Source organism: Asparagus officinalis, chromosome 4, assembly GCF_001876935.1.
Source record: "Asparagus officinalis chromosome 4, Aspof.V1, whole genome shotgun sequence".
Taxonomy (NCBI): domain Eukaryota; kingdom Viridiplantae; phylum Streptophyta; class Magnoliopsida; order Asparagales; family Asparagaceae; genus Asparagus; species Asparagus officinalis.
The window spans coordinates 61,552,488-61,564,761 of NC_033797.1; the positions used below are offsets into that span (position 1 = coordinate 61,552,488).

Here is a 12,274-nt window from a genome sequence, read left to right on the forward strand (position 1 = left end):
TCATTCTCATGTTTGTCAGTCCATATTGTGGTTGTATCGCTTTATAAAATCACACTCCTTTTAAAAGTTGGACTCATGGAAAAACTTTCCACGGATAATATTAAATTAATTATATTGTCTGCCACTTGTCAAAATTGTGTAACTAAGAGCATCTTATTGAACTATAAATAGCCTATAAGAACAAATATTCAAAGGTTATTTAGCTATTAATGTCTTAATTTTAAATCTTCAATAATTCTATCAGTCTTTGAAAATTTTGAAATTGCTCATAATTTTTGGGACTAATGTTGAATTATTAAAGATTTGAAAGACCAACATGGACTAATGTTGAATTATTAAAGATTTGAAAGACCAACATGAAGATGAGTCATATTTAAAAGAAGGGTAAATTACACTAAACCCCCATGAACTTTCAGCCTTTTGCACTAAACCCTAACGAACTTTCAAAATCACACTAAACCCAACGAACTTTTGCAGAAATCCCCCATACTTAACACTGTTAAGTCTGACTTGGCACGTTCAATGCACGTGACTAAAAAAGACCAAAGTGCCCTTTAACTTATTAAACATTCCATTTATGATATTTTGGACAAATTTTCAAAATAGACCCTTTTGGGTTTTTATTTGCAAAAAACGACCTCTTTTGAAAAAAATTACAAAAACCGACTTGTTTTCAGCCCAGCGCTGAAAACATGTCGGTTTTTGTTAAAAAATTTCCGAAACTTCACGGGAGTTCAACTCCCGTGAAGTTTATTGTATTTTTAAACTTCACGGGAGTTGAACTCCCGTGAAGTTTAATTTCTTCATAAATCTTCACGGGAGTTCAACTCCCGTGAAGATTTATGGACATATGAAACAATATCGCCAGAGAGCCGCTCTCTGGGAAGTTGAGACTGCAACTTCACGGGAGTTGAACTTCCGTGAAGTTGCAGGTTATACAAATCATGCACAGCATGCTGTGCATGTTTTGTATACGTACTTGTTAACTCATATATATTAACTCATATATATACCAATTTATTTGTAAATAACAATCACAACAATATATACATGATTCAACCATGAATTAAACACGCACGATTATGTATATGAACAATAATTGATCTTCAAAAGTTTAGTATTTGAAAATTCAGTAAAGTTACAAATTTTAACAAAATAAGTTCAAATACAACCCAATATAGCTCCCCTCCTTCCTCTCCCTCTCTTCCCCCTCCCCCTCGCTCTTCCCCACCCCCTGGGTTCCTACTGATGAGCCTCAACTATCTGAGTATCCGGCTGTGTATGAAGCTGTGAAGTGCCGGCTCCATCGGCATGCGAAGTGCCGGCGTCATCATCACGTGGCCGTCGACGTCGAGCGTACGCCTGTCCAAATGAGCGAGACCTGTCCTCACGGCCTACGAACTCGTCGACGTGAGTCTTATGAAACACCTGCGCTATGCTCTTCTTGATCCTGCTGATGAGCCCTAACGCCACATGATCCTGAATCTCAGTCACGTGCGCATCAATATCAGCATCAATGCTATCTAAGGGCCTGTTTGTTTTACTAAAAAAACGGAAATCAAAGAAATGGAAAACTATTAAAATGAAGAATTGGTTTGGGAGTGTTTGGTTGGCTAAAAAAAGAAGGAAATCAAAAAAATGGAGATGAAATGATGTTAGTTGTCATATTATTATTGGATGATGTGAGTGATTTTTTAAGAAAATTAGTTTTGATGTTGTTTGGTTGGCGAAAAAAATAAGGAAATAAATTATAAGAAACTTATTTCCCTGTAGTTTGTTGTTTTCTTTTGGTTTGGTTCATTCTTAAAAATAAGAAATGAAATGAGATGAGATGAGTTGTCATTGTATTATTGGGTGATGTGATCCAAGATTAAGAAAAGTGTTTTCACAACTTTTTGGGATGAAAACAAAGAAATGAAATGTTAATGAGATGAGGTGAATTGTTATAATATTTTATTGGATGATGTGAGTGATTTGAAATGATGAAAAGAGATGAGTTGAGTGATGTTTGGATAAAAATAATATTTTATTAGATGTGATGGATGAGTTGTTAGATGAAAATAATATTTTATTAGATGTGATGGATGAGTGGTTAGATGAAAATAATATTTTATTAGATGATGTGGATGAGTTGTTAGATGAAAATAATATTTTATTGGATGTTGTGGGTGAGTTTTAGGGATGGAAATGGAGGAAATAGTACTTTTTGAGATTTTCACCTTTTCCATTTCCATTTCTTGGTTTTTCTTGGTTTTTAGGAAATAACCAAACAGGCCCTAAAACACGGACCTGTAAGGTAAACAATTTATTAAGTACCAACTCAATAAATTTTTTTATAATTTAGCTTAGAAACTTACGTAATCTCTCTCGTTCATCCCACTAGGGATGTAACTATCTGTTGGTGGGCGTGGCATGTGTCCAGCTGACGGTTGTGGGTCACGCGCGATCTATCTACGTGTGATACCCCAATACCAACACATATACGCAGTTTAGTCAACAGCTGTGGGCCTCGTATCCTGTATGAAATCTCACATGTGAACCCACCTGTCTATGTAGGCCGCACGGACTACGGCCCAGTCAGTACGGTGCGATGTAGGGCGCCGCCGACGATCGATTTGCTCGACAGGATCTAGAATATGCTGAGAGAGCGTAAACTGTCGTAGCACACGGTCCGGGACATGCATCTCCACGATCTCCCAACATATCAATGAAACTCTGGCTCTCCACAAGTCGGGACTATCTCGACAGATAGGTGCAAGAGAATGTATATCGAGCTCCGGCGGTGTATAGGGTCTCCACTTGAACTGAAATAAAATAAAACATTTATCAGTATCATACAGAAAAACTATAATATTCATAATTCTTGAGTTTTATATTTACTTGTTCGTGTTGGAGGCCATCAAGCTCATTTCGGTAAAACTGACGGTGACGCGTCGCTGATCTGTACTAAGCGTATCGCACGTTATACCTATATGCAGAATAGCGAATATATAATTACAAATTCAATATTGAGCGTATTAAGCTCATTTTGTAGACAGTCCCCGGATTTTCTCTTTTGAGTGCTTCAAGATAATGCGGTAAGATCTTATACGATTTATCTCAATCCCCGAATATTTTTATCATCGCCTTCCTCCTAGCATTCCAACACTTGTGATATGATACATCCAAGTTGGTGGCTTTATGCATTAAAAGCCGGATATCTTTCGGCCTTAGATCAAGATCCTCCCTCAGATGCCGTAAAATCAATCGATATATAAAAGAAGATGACACATTCTTGTTATTCATCTCTAATCGAGGATTGCTACAAGTGTGGAGTCTATTGTATGTCGTGATTTTGAATTGCCCGCCTACTCTTACACCCGAGCGTGAATTAAGCTTCCACGGACACCTCGCATTACCGTCGTGGTGTCCACTATTATCTTCGACATCATCATCTTTGCTATAGAAACAAACCACATTATGGCTTGTAGTATTATTTTTGGTTGTCCTGAACTTCACATTTTTTTGCAATGGAATACGTGCGAATAGCATGGATCAATTTCTCCTTACTCTCGTAAAGATCTCCCTTCATGAATGAGAAGTCCTCGGCCTGTGTATCAACACCGCTATTAGTGCCAATAGGAACACTTTCCATCACGGAGTTATTAATCCATTCATCTCCTTGAAGTTCATCGGATGACGGATCCTCTAAGACGACATACTCATTATTAACATAACATCCGTCGATATGTTGGTTTTCCCCGTCATCGCGATCTATCAAGGTCATGCTATTAATTTGTAATACATCATCTTCATCATCATTCTCGGATTCGACACTTACATTATCTTCTTGAATTCCCGTGTTAGTATCAAAAGTATTCGAAGTGCCCACGAACGAAGGACTGCTCATGTATTGTGATTGTGTCCAACATTCATCTTGTTGAGGAGATAAAAAGCCTACGGAATCAACTTCAGGGTCCTCCAACATGCGAGAATACATTCCTTCGTAATTCAACGATTTGCCCAAATCCGTCTGATGTTTTTCAATGAACAATTCGACCGAACGCTTCTCGTCGTGTAAGACATGAATGAGACCCATATCATAGTCACTTGATATTTGAATGCCACTTGTTCTGTTCCCCACAACAGGATAATTGCAAATCACACTGAGGTGATACTCACGTGAGTTGGTTAATGTAAGTTTGTGTAATTCATTAACCAACTCATCGAAAGTATACGATTTTATTATGAACAACGGTCTCGTCGCGCCTCCTTCATAAACGGGCATATTATTTTCGAGGTAATTAATCTTCTCATCATAAGAACAGAGAATTACAATTCGATCATTCATCGTTACCTCTGAAGAGTGAAAAATTCAATATCAATATTACACGAAAAGCCAAATAAATATTGATTGTTACTAATTTTTACATTTAGGTAGTAACTCTAATTTCCACATTAATTGATAATTTCACCTCTAAATACACAAAATTATTTAATTTTTCTTCACAAAATTCGTAAATAATTCACAATTAAATTCTAAAATCTAATTTATGTCATACATATGTAGTAACACTAATTTTCTCATTTATTGATAATTTCCCTTCTAATTTCACAAAATTATTGATAATTTCCACACTAATTCTTCACAAATTTCACAAAATTATTGATAATTTCCCCTCTAATTTTCACATTTATTGATAATTTCCCCTCTAATTTTCACATTTCTTCACAAAATTCGTAAATAATTCACAATTAAATTATAAAATCTAGATTTTTACATGAAATCACAATAAAATAGTGAGAGTATACAAAAATTAGAGAGTATAAATTTTTTTAGGAAGAATTTACCTGTTTTTTCCTCTGAGACTGAGATCTGACGCCGTCGAATGGAAGGGAGGAGGAGGGCGGGCGGCGGGCGGCGGTCGGGAGTTTGGGCGGCGGGGACGCTCGGGCGCTGGGCGGCGGCGATTGGGAATGAGGGATGTAGGATAGGGTTTGTCGGGCTGGGTCATGCGCGCATTATATAGGCACGCCAAACTCCACGGGAGTTCAACTCCGTGGAGTTGCAGGCGACATTTCCCAGAGAGCGCTTTCTGGCAAATGCGGCTTGTAACTCCACGGAAGTTGAACTCCCGTGGAGTTTCATATGTCCATAAATCTTCACGAGAGTTGAACTCCCGTGAAGATTTATGAAGAAATAAAACTTCACGGGAGTTCAACTCCAGTGAAGTTTTAAAATACAATAAATTTCACGGGAGTTGAACTCCCGTGAAGTTTCGAAAAATTTTTAACAAAAAACAACCTGTTTTCAGCGCTGGGCTGAAAACATGTCGGTTTTTGTAAATTTTTTCAAAAGATGTCGTTTTTTGCAAATAAAAACCCAAAAGGGTCTGTTTTGAAAATTTGTCCATGATGTTTTTCTATATATTCTGCCCTAATCATAAATCTCTCGTTTTCTTTTTTTTCCCTACTGTCCTCTTGAGATCAGGCCCAGACCCGCAGGTTTCAAAGTCTTTTTTTAGAAAAAAATAGCCAAAATCACTAGTAAAAAATCACGTATCCTAGACGGATTATTCTAGACGGAAATTTTTCCGTCTAGTTTGTATTAAACTAGACGGAAAATTTCCGTCTGGAATATTCCGTCTAGAATAAAACATTCTAGACGAAAATTTCCGTCTATAATAGTAAAGTAGACGGTTTTTTATTTTAATTTTTTTTTAAAATTAACCAACTATCCTAGACGGAAATTTCCGTCTAGAATGTATCCTAGACGGAAATTTCCGTTTAGGATACTGTAGGCTGTCTAAAAATCACAATAAATAGCTTATCCCCTATCAAACACCGATGATGGAAGTTACAATCTGACGACTTCCAGAAGACTGCAATTTGAAGCTTTCATGTAGATCGCTGAAGGTTACAATCTGACGACCTTCACGACAGCCGATGAGAGCTCTAGTTCAACAGCATTAAGAGATTACTTGTTGATAATCTCTTCAAGGCAAGACGCGGAGGTCCTCCCCGTATATCAACACCAAGACACGGTGATCCTCCCCGTGTGTCAACAATAAAACGTCAGGGTCGAAACCCGCGTCACAACATCAAAACGCCAGGGTCGAAACCCGCGTTACAATATCTAAACGCCAGGGTCGAAACCCGCGTTACAATATCAAAACGCCAGGGTCGAAACCCGCGTTACAATGTCAAAACGCCATGGTCGAAACCCGCGTTACAATGTCAAAACGCCAAGGTCGGAACCCACGTTACAATGTCAAAACGCCATGGTCGAAACCCGCGTTACAACATCAAAACGCCAGGGTCGAACCCCGCGTTACAACATCAAAACGCCAGGGTCGAACCAGCGTTACAATGTCAAAACGCCAGGGTCGAACCCGCGTTACAACAAGCCAAAACGCGAGTGACCCTCGCGTTCATTGATGTTCAGCCAACACCCAACCTCGCGTCTCAATTCTAAGAGGCGAAGTTAGGGTCCTGAACGCCAACGTGGGTGTTTGACTCATTCAACATGAGCTGAACGGTTCTAAAACCGTTTCCCACGATTTGGGGGCGGTTACACCCCATTATGGAGAGAATTAAGGGGGCGGTTACACCCCTTAATTCCCTATAAATATGGGTAAACTCAACTGAGTTCGGGCCTGGTTTTTTGGTTGCCTGGGATTTTTCGGATCTGAGACTTGGCAGCAAGGAGGCAGGCTTTTGAGGAGATTGGCATCATCTTCCAACGAAGATCATCTTCAACTTCAGCAATAGGGAGCTTCTGTCCTTGGCTTATAACCGATTTTCGGTTCAAATCTACTCTTGTTCAAGAGTTCAAACTCGTTCAGAGTTATCAACTCGATCAGAGTTCAAAACTTGCTCGCCAAGTTCTTCTAAACTCGTTCAGAGTTCTAAAACTTGCCACGCAAGTTCTCCACAACGTCAAATCGTGAGGAGAAGACATCGTTCCAGTGAATCAAGACGTGCGGATCGTCAACGGAGAGCAAACTCGACGCGAGCACTCGAGGGAGGCACTCCATCGCCACCGTGAAGAACCCAGTTTTAAACAAAGGGGAAGAACCAATTTCGTTCTCCTCTCTTTTGTAATCGAATTGTAATCGGAATCAAAGAAATACAAAGTCAAATTTTCTTTATTCTCTTCTTTGCAATTTTCCTACAAACAGATACGTTATCCATTTTTAAAAAAATTTAACCCACCAAAATTTTGCCGCCCCTTTTTCCCCCAAAATTTCGTCGCTCATCTTTCCCCCAAATCCTCATCCTCTCAGGTCCTCTTCTGATCGCGGGGCAAGGTATTGACGAAATGTATATCAAATCATCTTTTTATGTGATTTGTTTTATGGATTAGAGTTGTTTGGTTTGATTTGGTTTGGAATTGGTTGTTTTTAACCCCAAGTTGAAGTCAGGAGTCTGAGGCTCCTCAACCCCTCCCGTCAAAATCTCACCTCTCAATGTAATTCTCTTTCCTCTCAATCTTATTCACTTTCTAAAATTGAATTTTGTGACGATTTTTTGATCAATTTTTCTTTTTTTTTCTTTTTTGTTTGATTTGTTAGGATTAAGCTCTGGCAGTGGTGGCAGTTATTCAGTGTGTATGAGGCGCGTTGAGATTAGAGAACTGAACAGAATCGAGAAACCCTATTTTGACGGTCAGTTGATTTCTTTCCTTCGTTTTCTTGTCTGGAACGTGTTTGATGAAATGTGTGGCCCAAGATTAAGGCTGAAAACTGATTAGGAAATCGCTTTACGCTGATTGTTTGTTGAAAGAAGGCTATAGGGGGGAATAACAGTGCATATTTTAATTTATTTTCAAAGGCATTGCTGATCAGTAGGAGTAGAATGGAATCATGAATCTTCAAATTGAAATAACAAGGACAATTTTTTCATCTTGTTCATTTGATGATGCTTGAAAGAAGAAGCATAGAAAAAAATTTGGCGATTGAGGCTACAATTTCTCTAATCTCATCTATTTCCCCACTTTTAACACTTGAAACTAGGAAAAGAGTTTCAGATTCATGTTTTAGCTATCGCCACATTCTTAAGCAAGATAGTTGTTTCTACTTGGATGGCTAGCGTAGACATTTATTATGATCTGCACTCTATATATAAACAAGAATGTTGTCTGCCTTTGGAACTTCTACCAGATATATGAAATGGTTGAAATAATAGAACTCTTTCAGAGTATAATGGAGGAAGCGGACAAGATAAAGAACATGGTGTGATATTAAATCATAATCCTATTTTTTGCTTGACTTTATGCATCTGTTATGTGCACTTTTTAGAATTCGGTATGCGTCGGCATACAGTATTGTAATCATCTTGACATCCATGCCGTGTCCATACGACAAAGCTAGTAGTTCGATGACAAAAAATGTTAATAAGAACGGTTGAATGAGGGTTTTTGTCATGCTGTGTCCATACTTTGATTATACTTGCCACCTCAGAAAGTGCCACACGTTCCTGAACCTAGTCCTGCTCCAACTGAAACGGTGGATCATGAGGATAGGACAATATTCAGATGTTTATCTTGCTTCAGCTTTTTCATTCCAACAGGTATATATATGTCCCCTTGATTTTGTTATCTTAGTGCTTCAAACATAAGGGTATACTTCACACTTAATAGATAGACTCTTTTCATATGACTTGACTGCCAATTCTCGTACATGAATGGGCTTATATGGAAACTATTGTGCATTCTGTTTAAAAAAAATCTGTTATGTTGAATCCCTTTGGGAGAAAGAGACAAATAACCTTAAAAAAGACTAATTATGTTATGTACGAAATCATAGATGTTATAACTAGTAGACAGCTTTATTGTTGTCCACACCCTTCCAGTTCTGCTGTTACTCGTCTTTCTCACTGAAATTGTAAAGTGGTATTCATGCTTTTCATTTATGCTTCTAGCTTTTCCTTTGCAAAATGTCAAATGAGTTTTTCTGAGCATCAGTACATCAGAATACTTGTACATCATTTCACTTCATATCATGTTTATTTTTCCTATGGATAAGTATATGATGATGGAGGTTTTGTCTGTGCACTTGTGTTTGTGAGTTGCATGTATTTCTCTCTTAAAGAATCTCTAGAAATAAGTATTTAACAAACTGATTTTCCTTTTTTCTTCTCTACGAAGGTTTAACACCACTACCTATTTTGTTTAGGTCCATCAACCGGAGAATTCAATTTTAGTGGTGGATTAATGGGAAATCACGCTCAAGAAGGCAAGCAAAATTATCCAGCAACTATATTGGAAAGTATGCAAGGTATTATATTATGAATTTTTCGCTTAGTTTGATTAGCCATATTGAGCGTTTATTTCAATTGGACATTCCATTCACAAGCTTTTGATATTTATAGAGGTTGATACACAGAAGTGTCCTTGTAAGATTGTTATACAGAGGTTGATACACAGAATGATTATAGCCAATGATGAAGAAGGTGAAGAAGGAGAAGAAGAGGCTTGAGTAAATGTATAGGGAAGGAGTTGAAGAAGCTTTTGCAGTGTCATACCCATTGTAAATAATTTATGTAAAAGTTTGTAAACAATTTATGTATCTCTCTACTATTTTGGTGAATGTATTATTTGAATATAATTGGATTTGATATTGGAATATAATTAACTATTGTGTTGGATATGAATATAATTTTTTGTTATTCAATATTGTGTACATGCACTCAAAGTAGATTCTGTAAAAAAAAAAAACTACTGTAGCATAGCATCCTAGATGGAAATTCCGTCTAGGATGCTCAAATTCCGTCTAGGATACTTGTTTTTTTGCAAAAAAAAAATTAAAAAAACATCCTAGACGGAAATTCCGTCTAGGATTACTACTCTAGACGGAAATTTTTTCCGTCTAGGATGTAGTATTCTAGACGGAAATTTCGTCTAGAATAATCCGTCTAGGATGTATTCTAGACGGTTTTGAATTCCGTCTAGAATAATCCGTCTAGAATGTATTCTAGACGGAATTTCCGTCTAGAATACTACATCCTAGGCAGAAACATACTAGACGCGTATTCTAGACGGAATTCCGTCTAAGATACGCATTCTAGACGGAATTCTAGGTATCCTAGACGGAATTTTCCGTCTAGTATGCCTCATTATTTAGTAGTGAATTTATGCCTGTTTTGTTGTTGTTGTTTTCCTATAATTTTAGAAAAAATATTTTTATCTAAGATTTTAAGATTTTTAGGAAGATGGTTTCTTCCTTGAAACCCATGAAAGTCAGGATATGCTTTTGTGGTTTGAGAGCCATTATCCAGGTTTCTAACACTGCAAGTAACCTAGGGAGGTAATTTCTAGGCTGCCCTAATTGGAGGACTAAAGATTGTGGTTTCCTTGAGTGGAGATCTCACGAGGTGGAAGAAGATGTTGAAGAAATCAAGTTATTGCTGTAGAAATTAAAGGTTTTGGAGAGAGAAATTGTTGAGAAAGAGAGGATTTGTTAGCGAGAAATGTATGTTGAGAAATACGAGTGATTCCCACAGGTTTATCATTTACTTTATTTTGGGAATTGTTCTTGGTTTTGTGCTTGGAAAGATGAGATAATAGAAAATTTGTATAATATAGAAACTCTTCATCAACGGAAGACATCGTTGGGATTTTGTAAAAACTAAACTTTTGCTAATTGTAATTTTATTACCACATGATCTATGAATGTGTTAGGCACAAAACCCCCCTTTGCCTTCCTTTTTTTTTTAGGAAACCCCCATTATCTTTCATTTTGTGATAGAAAATTCCCATCAACTTTCAATTTGTCACAAAAACCCCACCTAACTTCCTTATATTGGCAAAAAAAAAAAAAAAAAACCCAATGAGATTAAATTTTTTTAGAGATAGCCCCTATGCAATGGCTATTAAATTCCTGTTGCAGATATATTGAAATTTATAAAAGGCATATCAGAGAAAAACATGATATTGACAAATAAATTTATCACAAAATATAACATTACTTCATACAAAAGCCAATCCCAAGGTTCAAACAGATAATATCTAATAAACATCATAATGTAGTCATTGTAGCATACATGTAATTGTGAACCATATCGTAAAGATGCGAAAAGAGTAGCAAATTAAGACACGTTTGCAATCTCAGTCAACATCTCAAAATATATAACAAAATGGCGTAAACTCCTCTTGCTCTCTACTTCCTCCCAAAATGTGGCACAAAAGATTGTCAACTCCACTAGCTCTCTACTTGCTACCAATCTGAGATTGTTGCGAAGGTTTGCATTGATCTTTTTGCGAAGGTTTGCATTGATCTTTTTGTCTCCTTCCTCAACTGGTCCCTATTGAGAAACACACAACCCTATAACACACGTTCACAATATTAAAAGGGATGATCCCATTTTCGATTTAGCTCCTTCCATTTAGCTAGCAGGCACTATCCTCACTTTTTTGGTGGATGTTAGTTGAAATAGAAACCCTTACTTTATTACTCCATAAGATGGGCTTATATAGGCCTTTACTACACAACTTACAAATAACACCCTATCTATTACTAATATGTCAACACTCCTCCTCAAGATGGGCGAAAGATATCCACTAAGCCCATCTTGTCACATCCTCTAATCATATCTACTGAGCTAAGTCCCTTAGTCAGACAATCTGCTGTCTGATCCTTAGTTGGAACATGACTTAACTCCAGTAGTCCACTGTCCAACTTCTCTTTGATGAAGAACCTATCGATCTCGATGTGTTTGGTTCTATCATGCTGCACTGGGTTATTAGCGACACTGATGGCTGACTTGTTATCACACCACAGCTTCATCTTTGCTCCTTGATCCAGTTTCAGCTCCACCAACATACTCTTCAACCACAACAATTCTGCGACTCCCAAGGCCATAGCTCTATACTCTGCTTCAGCTGTTGACCTCGCCACCACTGACTGTTTCTTGCTCTTCCACGAGACCAAGTTGCCTCCTATAAAGATACAGTATCCTGAGGTGGACCTCCTGTCATCAGCACAACTAGCCCAATCTGAGTCACAATAACCCTCGATGCTCACATGTCCATTCTTTCTGAATATCAGTCCCTTTCCGGGGGCACTCTTCAAATATCTCAGAATCTGGTACACAGCGTCCATATGATCCTTCCTCGGATCGTGCATGTAGCGACTCACCACGCTCACTGCAAAAGAGATATCAGGACGTGTGTGACTCAAGTAGATTAACCTTCCCACCAGCCTCTGGTATCTGTCACGATCAACTGGTTCTCCAGCCTCAGCACCTAGCTTGAACTTCTGGTCGATCGGTGTAGTTGCAGGTTTGCACCCTAACA

General features: G+C 37.9%; 1 long non-coding RNA gene across 2 annotated transcripts; it reads left to right on the forward strand.

Moving 5' to 3' along the window:
• Window positions 7,130-9,575, forward strand: LOC109837567. Of its 2 annotated transcripts, XR_002246313.1 has the most exons (5): window positions 7,130-7,289; window positions 7,394-7,450; window positions 7,554-7,646; window positions 9,156-9,257; window positions 9,352-9,575. It is a non-coding gene; the product is annotated as an uncharacterized LOC109837567 (long non-coding RNA). The 2 variants fall into 2 exon arrangements; XR_002246312.1 differs by having other exon boundaries at window positions 7,136-7,450.